We start from the raw sequence: 18695 nt of genomic DNA, 5'->3' as shown, positions 1-18695 counted from the left end.
GGTGTCTGTCTTTGCACAAAATCTGTGAGGTGGTTGTGGAGCACTAGTGGGACTGGCAGGTCCGCCAATGTCTTGGGAACTCTCCCATCTCGCAGGTGTGCTCTAACCACAGGGATATGAGATGATAATCCATGAGGGCTTCTCCGAGCAGAACAGCTCCAACAAGAAGACTGTACATACCTAGGCGTTTGCTGGACTTCTCCCATCATAGGTGAGTGTCTTAAGTGCCACGTCTGTAGAGTCAGTCTCTCTCTGCCTAACAGGCCATCGTTTATGCTGAGGGGAGCCTTGAGGGAGAGCTTGAGAGCTGCCTCTTGGGGCAGCCTTTAACACAGGGGTTCTGGACTCTTCTGTGGTATGGCAGATCAGGGCACAAACCCCTCCTCCACTGAAAGCAAAACAGTACGAATGTGAATCTTGAAAACCTGGCTGTGAGGTAAGGATTGCCTCCCAGCTCCTCTGCTGTTGCAAGAAGGGATGAGTTTGACTTTAGTACCTAACTCCAAGAGAGTGGTTGAAATAGTGAATCTTCATCTCTTACTCTGTTTTCTACTAGATAGCTTATGTGGCTCACTGCCTGGTGACAGACTTCATTTGTAGGTGCTCAGTTCTGCCCACGCAGTAGGGAGGATCCGGAGTGCATGTAGGCTCCCTGTTAGATCCGCGAGGACAGGCGGGAATCCCTCAAACTGGATGGGGCAGCTGAAGGGTTCGTACTGCAACGCCATGTCCAAACAATCAGATACCATGAATTCAGCCTAAAGCTCTTCTGCAGCTGGAGGAATAAAGATTCCCATTATACTGTGACCTATCCTGACTGCAAAGATTCAGAAAAGTGAAAAGCATCTCTGGTATTTCCCCTGCAAGGTACTGAGAATGGGATTTATTTTCTCTCTCTGACTTTGAATTCGGGCAAATTGAGAGACGATATTGCTCATAGCTGAAAGCAGAACTAGTGTTACGCTGCAAAAAGGCTCTCCTGTCTTAGCTTTCACTATCAATCAGATGTGTATGAAGTATTTAGGGCACGTAGTGGTGAGAGTTGTCTATGTGCATGTTCTGTGATCACACAAAAGCCTTTATGGAGATATGTAAGTAAATTTATTTGGACAGATTAGCGCTATGAGCCCTACTGCAACTGATGAAATGAGATTTGGAGAGGCTTTGGTACTTCTTCAAGACTTACAAAAGATGCTGGTTTAAGGTCTAATCTAATTATGCCACAGGCATGAAGTCTTCAGTTAGTATGCATTCTCTGCACCTTGGCAACAACTGTGATCCTTCTGCTTGCTCTTCTAAAATGGTGTTCTAATAAATTTAAGATCAAATTAATTTAAAGGTCTGTATGTGCCAAAATTTTGAAATATGTTAAGGTGACTTGGGAGCCTAGAATTTAGAGCCTCAAACAAATAAATGCCTAGTTCCTGCTGTATTTGTCCCATGGGTGCTGATCTGCATCTTTAGGCACCTACTTTTTAAAGGTTGGCTGTACGAGATGTGCCCGAGATCACATAATATGCCTGTCATGCAAACTGGAACCGAAAGCACTTCTACAAAGTCCTGCACTAATATCTCTGCCACCAGATTATTCTTGTCTCCAGCAGAGCAATAGCATTGGTTTTTTTAGCAGTTAGACTTGCCTGCATTTTCAAGCATGAAGCCAGAGGAAAGCTGGATAATGCAGTCAATTCAAATGGCCTGGTTCAGTTAAAACCCCCCTCTACTAGTTCCTGCTGCTTTCCAAGCTGCTCAAAATTTAAAAAGACTATAAGTCATGCTCTTCTAGACAAGTAAAATAGCAGAATTTATGGCATTTTTAATTTTCTTAACCGCTTTCATCCTGGAAAATTGCAAGAAAGTTTAAACCTTAACCTTAAGTTAAACCTAAGAAAGTTGAAAGGAAACAGTGTGAAAGAGAATAATAAATAAGAGGTAGGGTTTGCCTCAGAACGTGTTCTGAAGTACAACATCTCGTTGACCTCAGGAGTGTTTGTAGGGAACAAGTGTAGAAGCATGAAGAGGCCAAAGCACGCAGCCACATGAAGAAGAGCATCACTCTCAGGCAGGTTCTCCAGCATGTTTCCAGGACAGAAAGTTTGATTTATTCATTTATTTATGTATCTATTTATTTATTTATTTTCAGAATTCCCTCTGGCTACTGGGTCTAGAAATGTGGCCAGTCCCACAGAATAGCTTGGGCCTGGGCTGAGTCTGTGAGCAGGTCCTCAGATCGAACTGGTGGGATAGAGCCAGGACACAGTGGTCCTCTCCCTCAAACGTTCTCTCTATGTGCTGTGGAGTTGGATGATGCCAGATTTCACTTTTATAGCCATGAAGGGAAGCCTAATGTGGGAACTCTGCAGCAGTGCAGATGGACTGAGCTGCAGAAGTTAACAGAGCACTTCCCTAAATTTTCTCTCCAGTGCCTTAGCTTCTGAGGCTAATGAAGCTTTGAGGGATAATGTGAATTGCTGCATAAATTGATATCCTTTGCTAATTGCATCAGCATTTGGCTTTGATGAAAGTCTAGTAAAGGGTGCCAAGAAACTAATGACGTACGGCATCAATAGCTACTTAAAAAAAAAATCGTGATGATTGATTGAACTTATGATGATTCAGAGAGCCATGAGTCGGCTCACCAGGGGCTGTTCCTTAAGAGTTCAGTGGAACACTATTTCAGCAAGGTAAAGGGCCATCCCTTAAAAAAACCAACAGTGTCAGAGCATCATTCAGGTTACTAACATGAAGGTCACCTTGTTCTGTTCACTGAGACAAGACTCATCACCACCCACAAGTTATTTCAGTGATTGTTAGCTTTTCCTCCTCCTTGACTGCACACCAGTCATCTTATCTGGGTCCCACAAAATCAGGTGGCCAGAAACCCAGGCAGCTATTCAAGATCTTCAGAGCCAAATCACTTACAGATCACGGCTGCTGTGAAAACCTCACAAGCATTTTTGCGGCCAAATTGGATTGAGGCAGATTGTCCCTTTTTAGCTTGGGGCCTGACAGAAGGAAATACCCTGGTTTTCTTTTACTACACTGCCTCTGGGTCAGATGGTCAGTAGTAAACAAACTGTTATTACCTGGCAGCTGTTTAGAAATCAAACTCATTCTTTCAAGTTTCTAAGGACAGAAAAAGCCCTGAAAAGTGGTGCTAGTCCCAGAGGACCTAAGGGCTGATCCTGCATGGCTACTGCAGTCCCTGCTAGCTGCAATGGCCTTTCTTGCTGCTCAGTGTCAGTCTGCTGCACCTATATTGGACATTTTTGTCCTGACCTTGGGAGACAATCTTCTACTACTGCAGTGCTGACAAATGAATTTCATATCTACAACTTTCATGCTTTGGTAATACCTCTCTCAATCACTAGGTACACGAAGCGGAAAACGTTTGCACAGACAGTAGGGTCACTTAGTGTTGCAATGGAGTCATTAAACCTGAGGGTTGGTTGCACTTTCCCAGCAAGGGGAAGCCAAGGAAAGATTCAGCACCCTTATTTTCTGAGGCGTAATTCTTTATGAAAGCTGGTTATGAGGATAGTCATGAAACAGTTGGTTCTTCGTTAGCCCAAGTGAGGGAGGCAGTATGGGAGTTCAGTCAGCCACTGCACCACAAGAACAAAAACAAACACTGTGACAGATGCTGTAAATATGGATCTGTGTGTTAACCACTGCCAAAATTACTGCTGCCTCATGTAAATATTTAAAGACGCCAATGAAGCATGAGAAAGTTCTAACAAGTAGAGAACACTAATGAGACCAAAGGTGCAGGGCAGTAATACAGCATTTCAGGGAATGTGCATGCAGTGATTTGCCTATTAGTTCCAAAGGTTAAAAAAGCATGTCAATGCTCTAGAAAAATATGGTAAGGGTGCATAAAAGCATTGCTGGTATCTGAATGAAGGAACCAAGGATGGCTACCTACTGCTTTTCCTCACTCTTCAACTCTTGGATCCACTGAGAGGAATTCATCTGTCCTACTTTTTTTCTCATTTCTTCCTCATCAGTACCAACCATGTTACCTGAAACAATCAAAATCATTATTAAACAATATACAAATACTTAAAGGGAAATAATTTGCTGAACAGTTGAGACAGATTTGTGATAACAAGCAATTTCAAGCCAATCTAATTTATTTCTTAAATGGAATTGTAGAATGTGTTGATCTACCTTTATCTTAATAGGATTTTTGACTCTGTCCCTGTGACATTCTTATAACAAGAAGAGGAAATACAAGCTAAAGAAATTTGCCATAAGGTGAATGTCTTAAAAGTTGAAAAACTGTTTTCAAAGAGCAACCAGTAATGATTCAAGTACTGTAGTGATTCACAGGTAGAGTTTTGCCTGGTTATGTTGCACATCAAGAAAGATAGGGATGTACTGGGAAGGAGAAAGGAGCCCAGAGGAAAACCAGCAAAAATAAGTCAAGCTTTCTAAAAATCACTTATCAGAAACTGTGGCTAGACCTGGGTTTGTTTAGTCAAGGAGGGAGGCAGCTGAGGAGAGATAACAAACATCTATCATGCCTGATTACTGCAAGGTTAGTGGTGACCAGCTGCTCTCCGGGTCCGCTGAAGAGCTGACCTGTATCATGGCTCGCAGCACATGCTTGGGGTGGGTATGAGGTGGGAAGGACTTTCCATCTCCAGAGGTGGTCACCTGCTCGCTTGACAGCGCATGCTGAATCTGGGGTTTTCTGTGTTGCGATGGGAAGGGTTTCTATAAGGATTTAATTAACAAACACCTCTTCAGCATGGTGTAGGTGCAGTCTGTTTGAACCTGCCTTAGTGCGAGAGGTTAGACCATGAGATCTTTTGCCGTCCCTTCCAGTCTCGCATTCCTGTGACTCATAACCTCTGATCTGACTTGCAGTATTGCGATAGGACCTTCAGACCTCCATGATTTCTGCTGAGAGGCCCCATTTTTAGAACAGACTGGATCATTTAGGGGCCTAAATTGCAGCTGAAAGCAGAGACCTCAATCCTTAAAGCCAGTCACCCTTGGCAAACTTACAGATGTTTTTGTCCATGCAGTCCCTTCATAATTGTACTGAAAGAAGTCAGTTCTATCTTGCATAAAGTATAAGCTGATTAAACTAATTGGATCTGAAGTTTCTGTGTTCCTGCGCAGTAAAGCCTAAATCACTTTGTGAATTGGCTTTAAGACCTGTCCACATGAAGAATTTGCACTTGCTTACCCTGACTCCACTTTTCACATTAATTTAGTTAAATGAATGCAAGCTGCAGCGTATTGAAGGTGTAGTGTGTTATTTTAATTAATCTTAAATCAGTTCCAAATTAAATCGAATAACTAGGAGCCAGTCACCAAAACTGATATAAGTGTGGCTGTATAGGGATTTCCCTGTTTAACTAATGGTTTTAAGTAATGCTGTTATTTAAAATGATGCAACTTTTATGTGGGTGCAGCTTGGATCATTTAATTACTTTTAAAAGTGTGACTCTTAAATCTCTCAAATAATAATAATAAAAATTCATAGACGTCAGTAAAAGAGAGCACATAAGAAAGATCCAGGATGTAATTTTCATTATTTATTCGTTTTTGTCCTTTGGTTTCTCTGTCTTCTTTATTCTTTTTTTCAGTTACCTGAATGAAAGATATTTCAGCGCTGTTCCTGGCAGAGTAACCGCACGGAGGAGCTGCTGTAATTGCGAGCATCCGTCACGGCACTGGCCCGTGGAGCCCCGGGCTGGAGTGATGGGTCTGTATAAAGCTGGGTGCTGCAGTGGCACGGGGAGGAGGAGGAGGAGGAGGACAGGTTCCGGGGAGGCTGCAAGCCTGTGCCCGCGGGGAGCTCGTCCCCAGCCCTGGGAGCAGCGTGGGCTCTTCCCCAGCACCTCTCGCTCCCAGGGGCCTGCACCGGCCACGGCGTCTCCGTGGGCTGAAATGACCTGTGTCGTGGCCGCCCCCCCCCCAAATTAATTATGCAACTCTTACTGATTTCACGTGTTGCAGGGGTTTTTTTGAAATCCTACCCAAGTGGGATGTGGATGTGCTGATGATAATTGGTAACAGTGTCATTCATAATTGTTCAACAGCTTCCTTTGTCTTCTGGTTTATGCCTGAACACTTGAAGTTGCCCATTATGCAGAGATCAATGTGTCAAAATGAGGTAGATTTATAGTGAAGACAAATCTGCTTCTGAGTTTGAAAAGAGTGAGATATTTTCCCTTAGTTAATCAAAGGAATTCAAAGGGAGTTTAAATCTTTCAATTTTCTTTGGCTCATGGAGAAGATGAAAAGTGTTTGACCTCCAGGAAACCAACTAAATTCGTATGGTGGCTCTGTAGATAAATAAAATGTCCATCCAGACAGAATATTGATTACTTAGCTACTATATGCTGAATCACAAACAGGATTATCAAAAGCAAAAGCAAGAAGGCATCAGAAAATCCATGAGGGCATCCCACGTGCTGAGCTTAATGTATATAGACAAGTTAAATAAGTCATATTAAACTAGCAAGACTGAGAAATCGCAAGATGCCATTGCTCCATTGCATTATTCACGGCACTGGTAGTTCGTTCACACCAGCTACCTCTGTGGTGGCCATTAGTTACTTTAGCACTTACGCCGGGGCCAAACTGTTAAGGGACTGAGACTCTCATGGAAAGTCAGGCCCCCACACGCTTCTATCTATCTGGTACTGAGACACGAGGCTTTTAACCGGGTGATTTACTAGAGCAGGAAACACCCACTTGTGACCATTCCACTTGAATTTTTTCAAAGCATTGGTTGTCCATTAGATTTCATAACAGACTGTGGAAGTGACCATCTCCTGGGGCTTCCAGCTGCAGAAGACACTGGTAGGGTCATTCCTTACAGCAGAGGTTGTCCCAGCAGTGCAAACTCTCACCCGCTGTGATCAGCAATGAGGGAGCCATCTGTGACCTCTTGAGAAAGGTAAGGAAGAAAATGGTAGTTTTTTTTCCACCTTTTAAGAAACCATAGTCCTGGAAGGAAAGGGCATGTACCTGCTTTGAGGTACAAGCCACAGCTGAAGAAGTCTTTGCCACAAAACGTGCCGTGCAGGCAGGAAGGCGTGCGGGAGCCTTCCTGGCTGCTGAGGGATGCAGGCAGCAGTGGAAAGGCAGCCGTCAGAAAACTCATCCTTTACTTGCCCATAAGGAATATGATATAGGATCACCTTCCCTGCCTGTCAGGTGAACGCTTAAAATATTGAGCAGTGTGGTGTGGGAAGAAAGAAAATAGAAGAGAGAATTGCAGGAAATGAGACATAAAAGACTTTGACCTAGATAGAGCTGCGCTTCTTTTTGTCTTTCTTATGGAAGTGAGATCTGGCCAGTTCCACGGGGAACTATACAAGTTTTACTATTAGAGCAAGCTGAAGATATTTTGTCAAAAAGGTAATTTGAAATTTAAATGAGTTTCTTAATCCTAAAAGAAGGATGCTTTCTTCTAAGGAAAGCTGTGAAATGAAAGATAATCTGCACCAATTTAGTAATGAGTGGCAGGCTACAAAGTGGCAAAGGTATAGATATAATTGCATGAAAGAAATTAAAATAAGCAACCTTTGCTCTTCTTATATTTGTGCAAGAACTAGTGATAAAATGCATAATCTGTTTCATCTGTTTCTATACAGAAAGTACATGAGCTGCAATTAATTTGAAGTGTAGCTCCACTGTTGGAAGTGATCGTAAACCAAGCCTAAGAATAATAATCTGGATAGTAATATTTCTAAGTTGAGGTAATTTTGGACTTGTCATTTTTGGCTCAAGTTCTGAACCAGGCATATTTTCTTTTGTATTAAATATATTATGTGTCATGAAACAAAAATGAAAATAACCCTGAACTTAACTTAAAAGCTGTCTTCATACAGTGCTGTAAAGTCTGTTTTGTTTGACTTTCCTTGGAAGACAGCAGGACTTTAGATTGAAAGAATATTGTGCTGTAGAACACCTGAAAAGATCCTTTAAGCAAACAAAGGCATCTCCAGTAGTTATCGCAATGGAATATATACCTTTGGCTCTGAAAAGAGAAACAGGATGTAACTGGGGGGGTGAATGGACTCCTTCATTACTGGACAACCTGAAGGAAGTATACTCAGAAAGGGACCCTGGTCATCATATATCACTGTGTGTCTGGCCTTGCTTATTTACAGTATTTTATTTCATTCAGGGCTTATCCAAGCCCAAGAAGTCCCACAGAGAGCTGCTGAATTAGTACGCAATTTAGGAAACAAGGAGGGATCAAAAGCAATCATCTCAGTTGCTTTTGAAGGACTTTTACATTCCCGGATTTTTTGGGTAAGTGAGGGCAATGAGCTTGTCTACATAAACATTTCCTTGGCCCCAAAGAAGCAGAACAAGAGGACAAGGACAGTGGGATTAAAGAGAAGAGCTGGACAGAGAGTTAACAGCTGAAGACAAACAGGCAGACATTAGGTCTTGAGCTGGGATAAGGCACGTGGGGTAGGACTGAGAAAGCATCTGTGGTTTGAAAAAGTATATTAGAGACCATCAAGTCAAATTTTATTGCCGGTGCTTGTTGGTGTTTTGAAAACTGCAAAGAATTTTACTCAATCAGTGTCTAAATATCTTAAAAGCCAGACTTTAAATTCAATTGCTGGTAGATAGAGCAAGACCATCACCTCAATGCAAAGATCGGGCTTTCGGGCGGCTACAGCCCAGGCTACCTTGGTCGGCGGCTGTGTTTGCCTGGTTTTGTGCCTGTGCGGGAAGAGATAAAGCGGAGCCTCATGGGATTACAACCACAGTTTCTAGTATTTATTTTTTGGATTATCGATGATGGAGTTACAGATTAATAATTAGCCAGTGAGGGTTAATAAAAGTACCTGTGCCAGCTGAGCACTGAGCACTGGAGCCCTCTGTTTTCCTACGGTGTCTAGCACCTTGGAGGCAACGGCGTTCCCAGAAATCCCTTTGCCGATTTGCCGCGTGTGCCGCCCAATCCCTCCTTGTCCCTGTTACCGCGCAGGTGATGCAACTGTCCATTAGCCGCTCCTCGGGGACTGCAGACAAGCCCGCAAATATTGTGGCTTGATTCGGCTGTTCAGCGCTACCACCCCGCGACCCCTGGATCTGTCCTTCCTCAGGTTAGCGGGAGGGAAATCCGCACCTGGCATTTTTCGGTGCCTGTCACAAGACTTGTTGGTCACCCTTCACGCACGTAATATTTTCTCGTACCGGGTCACTCCGCCTGTTGTTTTATGAGTGTTGTAGATAGCAGCTAGACAGCGCGGTCCAAGGCTTGGAGATTTGCCACTGTAAAGAAACTGCTGCGAAGAACGCGTTAGCTTTGATTTAAGGGCGAGAGTACTCGCTGCCTTCTCAAAAGCAGAGCAACCCAGTTTATTTCCATGAAAGGGTGGATCTCCAATGTAGCTAGGCCAGCCCCACTGTTAAATACTGAATGAAAAAATCATTATAAAAGGTGATGTACACATGCTTCAAAAAAGGAAAAAAAAAGAGCACCTCTAAGGTAATCTTGTCCTAGTGGTACACTTTCAGATTTAAAAATGCGTCACGTTTCAACAAAATAAGCTACAACAAAACCAGCTTGCTAAAAGCCACAAGGCATTTGAATCTCCCCCACTTGCCCATTTAAGCAAGCGTTCTTCTTTTTTTCCAAATATAACTTTTTAAAATTTTTTCCAGTAAAAGTACCAAGCTGAGGAAATAATTCTAAGGCTAGCAGGACTGGAGAATTGAACAGGGCTCTGATAACTGTATTGAAAAAAGTACATTTTACCCTGATGCCTAGGTGGAGAAACTGGATCATTGAGGTAGCAAACTATTTTTCAGCCATTGAGAGACAAATTAATAGTCGTTTGCTTGTGCACAGCTGCTCCAGCTAAACACCCTCAGAGATGATGTGCACAAGGGTAGGAGTCTGGGCCACTTCTCCCTCTCTTTAAGCTCTATGTTCAATGTAAAATGTGAATAATTTTTTGTTATTAATGGTAAATTATTTTCCTGTGTTTTTAACGGCACCAGTTGGGCAAAGACTGGAAAGCAAGTAAAATCGTGGTGACATCTAGTGGTTACTGGGAATCCACAGTGGTGTAAGGAGTGAGAATGCTTCGCTTCTAGACTTTTAAGCATGCTGTGCACAAAATTGGGATGTTAAAATGGAGCAAAGAACGCATTAAAACTGTACTGGATGTAATTAGGTGACCAGTCCCATAATTTAATTCAAGCATGTTTGCAAACTCTTAAGAGCACAAGTAGTGATTGCAATCAGACGTAGCAAAAGCAAGGCATTTTCAAAAAGACAGGCTAATTTGTAATGAAATGCGGGAGAGTTTGCCTGACAAGTTTTGTGCTTGGGGGAGAAATTGGGGCTTTAACACAGCAAGTATCCAGGCCTGCCGTTTTATCTAGTATTCATTTAACTGCTTAGAGCTGGGCTACGTCAATCATAAAGGCCGTTTTAACTACTGCTGTGCAGAACACTTTCAAAGGCTCTTTAATACCAAGTTGCCTGAAACGGTGCTGTCATTGAAGCGCCAGATCTCCAGGGGAAAGTCCCGGGGAGACCCACGCGCTGCCGTGACCCATGGAGCACAGAGGGGGTGAGACCCGCACGGCACATCGCTTTGCCCAGCTGGCGCGGGTCGGTGCCGGCTCCTCCGGGGGCTTGGAAAAGCACTTTGGTTAAGCCGCGTAGCGGTGTCTGCCCGGCAAGGCGTGCGGCATCGCTGCGCGCTTTCGGGGGCCGGTGCGCCGCTGCCCGCCAGCGCCGTGGGTCACGGATGCTCCCGCGGCCGGCGCTCGCTGCTGCAGGCAGCCGTAACGCTCGGGCAGAGCGAGCGTCTCCGAGGAGGCTGTTGGAAATATTGGGTCTGTAAGAACAAATACGCGTCTGCAGCCCGCGTTTAAAGACCCCCCCCCCCCCTCGCTCCCTGCTGGTGGCAGATTTGAGGATAAGGTTGCTGTCACCCGGGCTGGTGTCTGGAGGAAGGTGTCCTGCCCTGCTCCGTGTTGTCACCTGTGAACAGAGTTTATTCTCCTGCAGGGAGGACTCTGTCCTTATCTCCTAATCTTACCTCTGTCCCGCTGCCATCACTGAGATTTGTAAAAGGGCTTTTTTTTTCCTTGGCACTGCACGACATCAAAGCCAAAGGTTTTCTCTCTCCAGTTTGAGGGCAATTACGCAATGAATATGAATTATACCTGATCTGGCTCCCACTGACATGCGTGTGAGCAGGGGGCTGCTAAGCAGGGCTCGGGTCCAGCCCTGGGTCCGGGTGTCTCTGTCTGGGGCTGCTGTAGGTCGCTCTGACTTCTGTGTCTCCAGTGACGCCGGGACAATTTCCACCAGTGGAGGATCTGCCCGGCGTTTTCATTACTGAACTGTAACACAGCAAGGTGAGCTGGCAGGAGGCTGGACAGAGAAATTTAGGCCAATTACAGAGATATTTTGAAGAACCAGGTACGAAGAAAGTTATATGCCATTATGCATTGATTGGAAAAATATACATATATTGTTCAGTTAGAAAATTTGGGGTGGGGTGCTAGAATATAGACTAACCATAACTGGTGCTTAGATGAGAACAATTTACATTTAAATGAGTAGTTTGTGCAGCCTGTAACAACAAGCTACTGCCAATGTCTGTTAGAGGGGCATGGCTAAGCATATATGAGGAAATGTGTGAAAAAACACCTACAAAAAGGAAGTAGCATTTGTTTACAGGATGGCTCTTTGCAGGTGTTTTCCCCTGGGGCAGGTGCCCCGGACCAGATGGAAAGGGTTAACCCTACTGCAGCCACCAATACAGATGACATCTTGGTCTTTTTCCATTGCTCTCTGTTCTGGGCCTTGAATGAAGACAGACACTTTGATTTCTTTGTAGCGATAAGCAAGAGAACAAGTGAAATTGTGCTTGGGTTCTGCTCAAATAAATCAGCACTGGTTTCAGAGTGACGGATCGGAGGGACGAGCCTGGCAAGCGCAGCAGCAGGATGCTTTCTGCCAGGGCCTTTAGCATACAGCCATGTCCTCTCCTCTCCTTAGCTGGGACATGCTGGGACATCCCCCGGGGCTGGGGACTCATTCACCTAACTAGTATTTCTTGTCCTTGCCGCGGTGCATGATGCTGTGTGAAGGATAGCATTAAAATACAGGATAATCACAAAAATGAGCTAACATCAATTAAATGTGGTGAAATAAACAGCTATCAGAGGTTTTTCCATAGGCAAATCATTTCCCCCACGCACCATCTGCCCCGGCGTTCACACGTCCCCGGCGCTCCCCTGGGGATGCAGCCGGCGCGGCCGCACGTCTCTCGCAGGTGCTCAGCGGCTCACGCGGAGCCGGCACCCCCGGTTTCCCCAGGCAGCTTGAGAGCAAGAGCGCTGGGGGAATCGCAAGGGAAACTGAGGCTTGGGATGGTGGGATGGGCAGGTTTCAGCACAGACGCTCGATGTCAGGGGTGGCCCAGCGCGTAGTGTGGGCGGCTCGTCGCGTAGAAGTCATAAGGAAGTCCAAGCTGCATTTACTATGTGATTGCACGCCAGTATGACCATAACTGCTGGAGGGCATGGATGTGTTTACCCTCACAGCCACTGGGTGCATAAGGACGTGAACTCCTTCCCCTTCTCTGCACAGCTCTGCGCAGCCGTTGTGCACATCCTCCAGCAAGTCAGCACCCACACCACCATGCCCCTTCCGGCGGGAGAAAGGAAGCCTTGTCCTTTTTCAGACGGATCCAGGGCAAGAGCGATGATTAGGCTGCCATCCACGCGGCAGCTAGGCTGCACGGGACTGGAAGACGCTTGCGGATCGAGAGAAGGCAAGCAGGTCCCTGGCGGCAGGTGGGCTCCCAAGCGGTGGTGGAAGCGCCGTGGCTGGTAGCACATCCCATGAAGATGCAGAAGCTCCCCCTGGAGAGGTCTGGGCCCTTGCTGGTGTCCAGCTCCGCCAAGGGAGTGCCTCCCCTTCCCTGGGTGTAAAGCATGTGCAGATCAGAGGCCAGCGATATGCCCGCTGTCTGGGCAAAGCACTTGGATACGGGAGATGCTGTTTACGGGTAGCATTTTGTTCAGGGCCACTTGAGTAAAGTGCTAGTCAGAGGGAATTGAGGCCACAAGGTCTCACCATGGATAAAGATTTTAAGGCTGGGGATTTGCTTTTTTAAAAGTGTCTGAGTGGGGTTTTTTTGCATTTAAGTCCAATTTTCAAAACAGTTGAGAGCAAGGAAACCAGCAGCTCCCTGAAAGCTCTAACCTCAGGGCTTGTCTACACGAGGAACTTTGGCTACAGGAGAAATGCTAATATAAGTGAATTAAAATAAACCAAATTATGGCTGCATTTACTCCGACGGAGTGAATCCACTCAGGCTTGCCATCTGCTTTAACTCATCTGTTCCATGAATTTATAGCACTGTATTGTTCAAGCTAGTCTTTTGGGGTATTGCTGGATAAACAGAGATTAAATCTGCTTAGACATAGGACTTACTTACACTAATGTCTACATAGGGCTGTTCCACTTAACTTTAATCTGTTTTTAAACAGTTCCAAGCAACTTTAATATGTTTTTAAACTGATACAATGAAATGTGTATAAACACATAATATGTAGTCTCTAATTTTGGATTGACAATGGTTTATATTGAATAATGTTGGAAGGACTCCTGACTGAATTAAATTGCATAGGAATGGGTCAGTGACCTGGAAAGAGAGGGAGTTGCTCAGATTTAACTAAATGGACTTAAAGTCACATTGTTGACTGAATGGTTTCAACAGTTTTTATATACGCACACTCAGGCTCCTAGGTAATTTATAATCCTTCAAAACAAATAAGAAAATTCATGCAATTCCTTAAGAAGAGTCTGCTATATATACATACACATATACAAAAAAAAAAAAGCTCCAGGATGTGATTTTAGTTATTTAGTCGGTTTAGTCCTTTGGTTTCCCTGTCCTGCTTTACTCTTTTTCTTTTCAATTTTTCTTGATGAAAGATGTTTCAGCGCTGTCCCTGGCACAGTAACCGCACAGAAGAGTTGCTGTAATTGCGAGCATCCGTCACGGTGTTGGCCTGCAGAGCCCCGGGCTGGAGCGACGGGTCCGCACAGCCCAAACCCTCTCCTGCTGCAGAGGTGCGCGACCGGGCAAGCTGCCCTTGGAGCTATGGGTCTGTCTACACTAGCTTTGCCCAGGACTGACATGCCTCCAGTTAAGAAGGGCATCCTTTCGTCTACCTGCCATTAATGTAGCATAGATGTAGCTGTATTAACAACAAGGCTCCCCGTTAATCCCTTTTTAGGATTAGCAGCATTTTTCTAAAGTCAGGGACAAGACTTCTAAAACCACCTTTGTCTTCTTGTTTTTGTGTTGCTGCTACTCATTAAATGCAGTGCATCCGAACGGGGTAGGTTTAGAGTGGGGACATTTCTGCTTCAAAGTTTTCAAAGAGAGGGCTGTGTTGCTTTAATTAATCAATAGAATTCAAAGGAAATTTAGGAGTTTTTATTCTGTGGCTGGCACAGAAGATGAAAGGAGTTTGACCTCAAGGGAACCAACAGAGCTTCTCTGGTGGCTCCATGAAGAAATAAAATGCTTGTCCAGAGGCATTATTGCTCATTTAGGTTCTTTTTAATGAATATTGAAAAGCAAGGCTCTTCAAAATTGAAACAATGCCAATATCATCCTGTAATATATTGGAGCATCCAAGATGTTGGGACTAATGTAGGTCGACAGGCAGTATAATTCATGTGAAAATAACAAGAACAAAATCCAGAAGATGCCTTTAATTTGTTACGTAGCCCCTGCCCAAACTGTCCGGGTGCTTCCAGCAGAGCCGTGGCAGACGAGGCATCTCTGGACCAGGCTGAGCTTCAGCTCGCCGGAGGAACCAGGCACCTGGAGCCTTTAAAAAGCTGCTGCTGCCAGATCAGGCTCCTAAACAGTGCCGTTCGGTGTGGACTAGTTTAAGGGGAAATATGTTGTTGCAGATGTTGCAATTATTTTCTGTCTAGTGGTTCCTATAGTCAGCACACAGCAGTCACTTTTGGGTAAAGAAAGATCAGTGGTCTGATGAGCAGCCTTATTCTGAAGTTTTTCACAGTCTAGTTAACTAAAGGAATCAGCAAAGAGCCTTCCCTTGTGGACCTGGATGCAGTTTCAGAGTAACGTCAGGTAACACTGGCTTGATCCTGCCAATCCCCCGTTCTCCTCCCCTCCTGCAAAACCAGGGCACTTAGAGTTAAGTTGTCTGGATGGTCAAAGCAAGCTATGATTTTCATTTCGAGGATGTACCTAAGGATTTAAAACAAAGATCATTTTACCATGGGAGCTAAGGAGAAACCAAGTTGCAGAAGGACTATTTATGGTTGACAAACACGTGGACAAGCATGCTCAGGGGCTCCTTTTAAGAGATGTCCAGCCCATCCTCCTCTCACTGTTGCAAGTAACTAATAAGGTACCAGCCTGTGCCCACCTCCACTACAAGTTGCTTCGCGTTTGCATTCGAGAGCTGCAGGATTTCAAGGGCCCCAGAGATGCTCTGCCTGGCACTGCCCCAGGGAGGCCCTGCCCCAGCCTGGCTGGCTGAAGCCCCTGAGCAGACGGCTTTGCTGAGCCTTCAGCCAGAGCTGGTTCAGACCTTTCGGCCCAAGCCGGCAGCTTGCTCTGCTCATTGCCTTGGAGTTCCCCTTGTACCATCCTGGCTCCACTGAACTGCTTTGCAGCTGTCTCTGTCCCATTTCCACTCTTCTTGGCGCCTTGTGGTGGCTTCTGTTGGGTTTCATCTCCATTTGCTACTAGGAACTACCTCCCCTTCATTTCAGCTCTGCTTGTGGCTTTTAGTCTGCTTGATTTCAGGTCCTCACACTGCACTGAGGCTTCTTCAAAGCTGGTGTTGGCTTCAGGCATGATCTCCAGAGGAGAAGACCCCAGTAGTGTCTTTCCTGCTTTGTCCTGCCCAGGGTTCATTTACTTTAATACTTTCCGCTGTGGCTGTTGCAATGATTCCTTATCCAGAGAGTTTTTAATTTATTTTCCCATTTGCTCATTAGCTGAAGAGAGAAAACCAGAATCTTATTTTCCTAGATGCAAAGCTTCTTTAGAGCTGGTGGGAACACCTTCCCTGCTCCATCACAGACATGGAGAAGGTCTTGGACCTTGGGCCATTTCTCCTTGCTCACCAAAAGATGCCAGCAAAGAGCTTCAGTTCCTCAGGCTCAGCTCTGCAGCACTGTGTAGCAGGAGCCTTCACCTTCGCACAGCACAGTAGTTAACTGATTTTTCTTGAAAAACCTGCTTTTGGCATATTTCTCAACAGGACCTGGAATATGGAACAAATAGAGGCAGAATACTTCTATTGATACAAATAATGTTTTCTGATGGAGACAAATGATTTTTAAGGAGGTGTCCCCAGTAATTTCAGTGGTGAATGTTCTGATTAAAAAAAAAAATCCCATATGTGTCGACATAGGAATGTGGCCTATAATATTTAAATTGTCACATGCCAAATGCTGAGTGCAACAGAGAAATCACAGTTTAGGAAATAGGGAGTGTAAACATGAGTTGGCCTTGAAGAAATATATGCTGTAAAATCTTTTAAAGCAAGTGAAGTAGACAAACTGCTTGTGTAAACATTCTTGGGGTCAAAAACTTGTGCAATTGACTGAAGTTGCGATAGGAACATGATGACCAGATTAAAAGGTTTGGTGAGCAGTATTGCAGGGTGAAAAAACAGGACAGGCTTGCCCTGGACAAACCATGTATGTCACAGGCATTTTTTAAGGGCATTTGGTGATGTAAAGCTACAGGGAGGTGTGCAGTAGAGCGGTGGCCAAACTGATGTGCCACCACCCAGTTAACCCCCATGTCTATGCACATAACCGGGTGAGAGCATATCTGTACATGCACGTTTTGCTGCATACATGCACTGGAGGGATTTTAATATCAAAGCATACAGTTAACAGGACTTGGATGTACCCAGCACTGTGCTTTTGAGCGTGCAGCCACATATGTGCTCTCATTCACGCACACCCACACACACACGCTTGGGACTGCCCACAAAGCTTCAAGGTCACGAGGTTTTGCATTACCTCAGCCTACCAACGCCCATAAAAACTCAGCCAATGCCAAGACCGAGGCTTGCTCTGCCTTCCCACGCCAAGAAACCCTGTATCAGGCTAGCATTTGAATATTCTCCTGATCACTAATAAATTCTTTAACAGGATTTTAAAGCAAGCTCGCTAGAGCACCAGGGGATCATATTGGTTCAGTAGGGCCCAAGACAGTAAAATTACAGTGACATCTAGCAATCATAAATATTTCACAAAAGTGCTACGAGCAGAAAGAATAAAACATTTATTGCTAGAGTGCATTTTAAACACATAACACACAAAATCAGATCGTTAACCAAGGCCAGGGAATGAAGTGGAGTACAAATGGATGTATATGCTGTGAATTAACCTGTTGTAGTGATGATGGAGAGCCCAGTGCTGGCACTGGGGAAGGGTCGTGGGTGGGTTACTGCAGGAATCTTTTGCTACATCTGTACTTCTGAGTATTTCAGTGGAATTTGCTGGTGGTACTAAATTAGAGCACATTCATATAAAAGAACCTAGATGTTTTTGAGACTGGGAATAGAACTAATAAAATGATGTGTAGCTTCGAAAAGTACGTGCGAGTCCCCAGGGAGAAAAACGCAAAATGAAACCGCTTCAGTGATAGGAATATTCAGTACTGAAGTAGCTCTTACTGAGCACTGGACCAACACTAAAGAAAAAAACAAATAAAGGTAGAATACCAACTGGACATAAAACAGCCAAACTACAATTCAGGTTTGCATCTTGAATCAGAATGGGATTTGGGTCTGCATTCAGTAGAACTGGAAACTCACTGAAGATCAACTTAGACAGTTTAGATCAACTGAGTGAATGTTTTCTATTCTAAATTACTGATTGATCAATGATTTTTTTTTTTTTTAAAGAATGGTTTTGAATGTTTAATAAGCAGCCTGACCACACTCAAGTCCACCAGGTCCTTTGATCAGGACCAGGTCACATGGGGCTTAAATTCTGCTGTCCTCTGAAGTACCCTGCAGCACCCTTCAACCCAAGCTGAAGCCGTGGGTATGTGAATTGCCCCTGAGAAAATGGTTAGAAGTATTTTCGCCGAAGGGGCTCAGGCAGGCCATTGTCTATTCATGTCCTCATTGTGCAAAGTGATGAAAACCAAATCAGTTCACTTAGCTGGAATAACAACCGTGAGTGATAACTGATGCACTTGCTGGTGAATTGATTTTGCAATTTCAGACTGGGTATCTTTGTGGCTGTATAAATATGCAGTCAAATTTTCTTCTGATGAAACATTCAGGAGACCATTTGATAAAAGCTGAGGAGAAAGCTTCCAGCCAATTTTGGAGGCCTTCCCTCGAGTCTCTCACAGCCCTGCAGGGTTAGTCTCTCAATTACCAGCTGAAGGCAGAATATACATTCACCCCCTCTGATTCATTTCAGATGCCACTGGAGAATATGGCTCAGAAATATGTGTAAGGATGAAACATATTCAGGCACATCAGCTGCCATAGCTGCTTTTGATGGTTGTAAGTAATAGCAATAGAACAGGAGTTTATTAAAGACTGGTAGTCCAAATTAACCATTGAGTTTCTATCGTTAGATAACTGGTTTTCTGGATGGAACAAATGTGTAGTGGGACTTCAGGGTCTGTATTTCAAAAGAG

At 44.6% G+C, this 18695-nt stretch overlaps 1 long non-coding RNA gene across 2 annotated transcripts in view; it reads left to right on the top strand.

The window, feature by feature from the left end:
• LOC136992846 (uncharacterized) overlaps positions 1-18695 on the top strand; it is a 37678-nt gene that overhangs the window by 9987 nt on the left and 8996 nt on the right. For both annotated transcript variants that reach the window (XR_010885280.1, XR_010885279.1), the window contains exon 2: positions 5601-5719. This is a non-coding gene — a long non-coding RNA (uncharacterized lncRNA). The remainder of the gene's footprint in view (positions 1-5600; positions 5720-18695) is intronic.

Source organism: Apteryx mantelli, chromosome 10, assembly GCF_036417845.1.
Source record: "Apteryx mantelli isolate bAptMan1 chromosome 10, bAptMan1.hap1, whole genome shotgun sequence".
NCBI lineage: Eukaryota > Metazoa > Chordata > Aves > Apterygiformes > Apterygidae > Apteryx > Apteryx mantelli.
The sequence above is the reverse complement of the archived record's forward strand: the minus strand, read 5'-3'. Positions and strand labels throughout refer to the sequence as shown.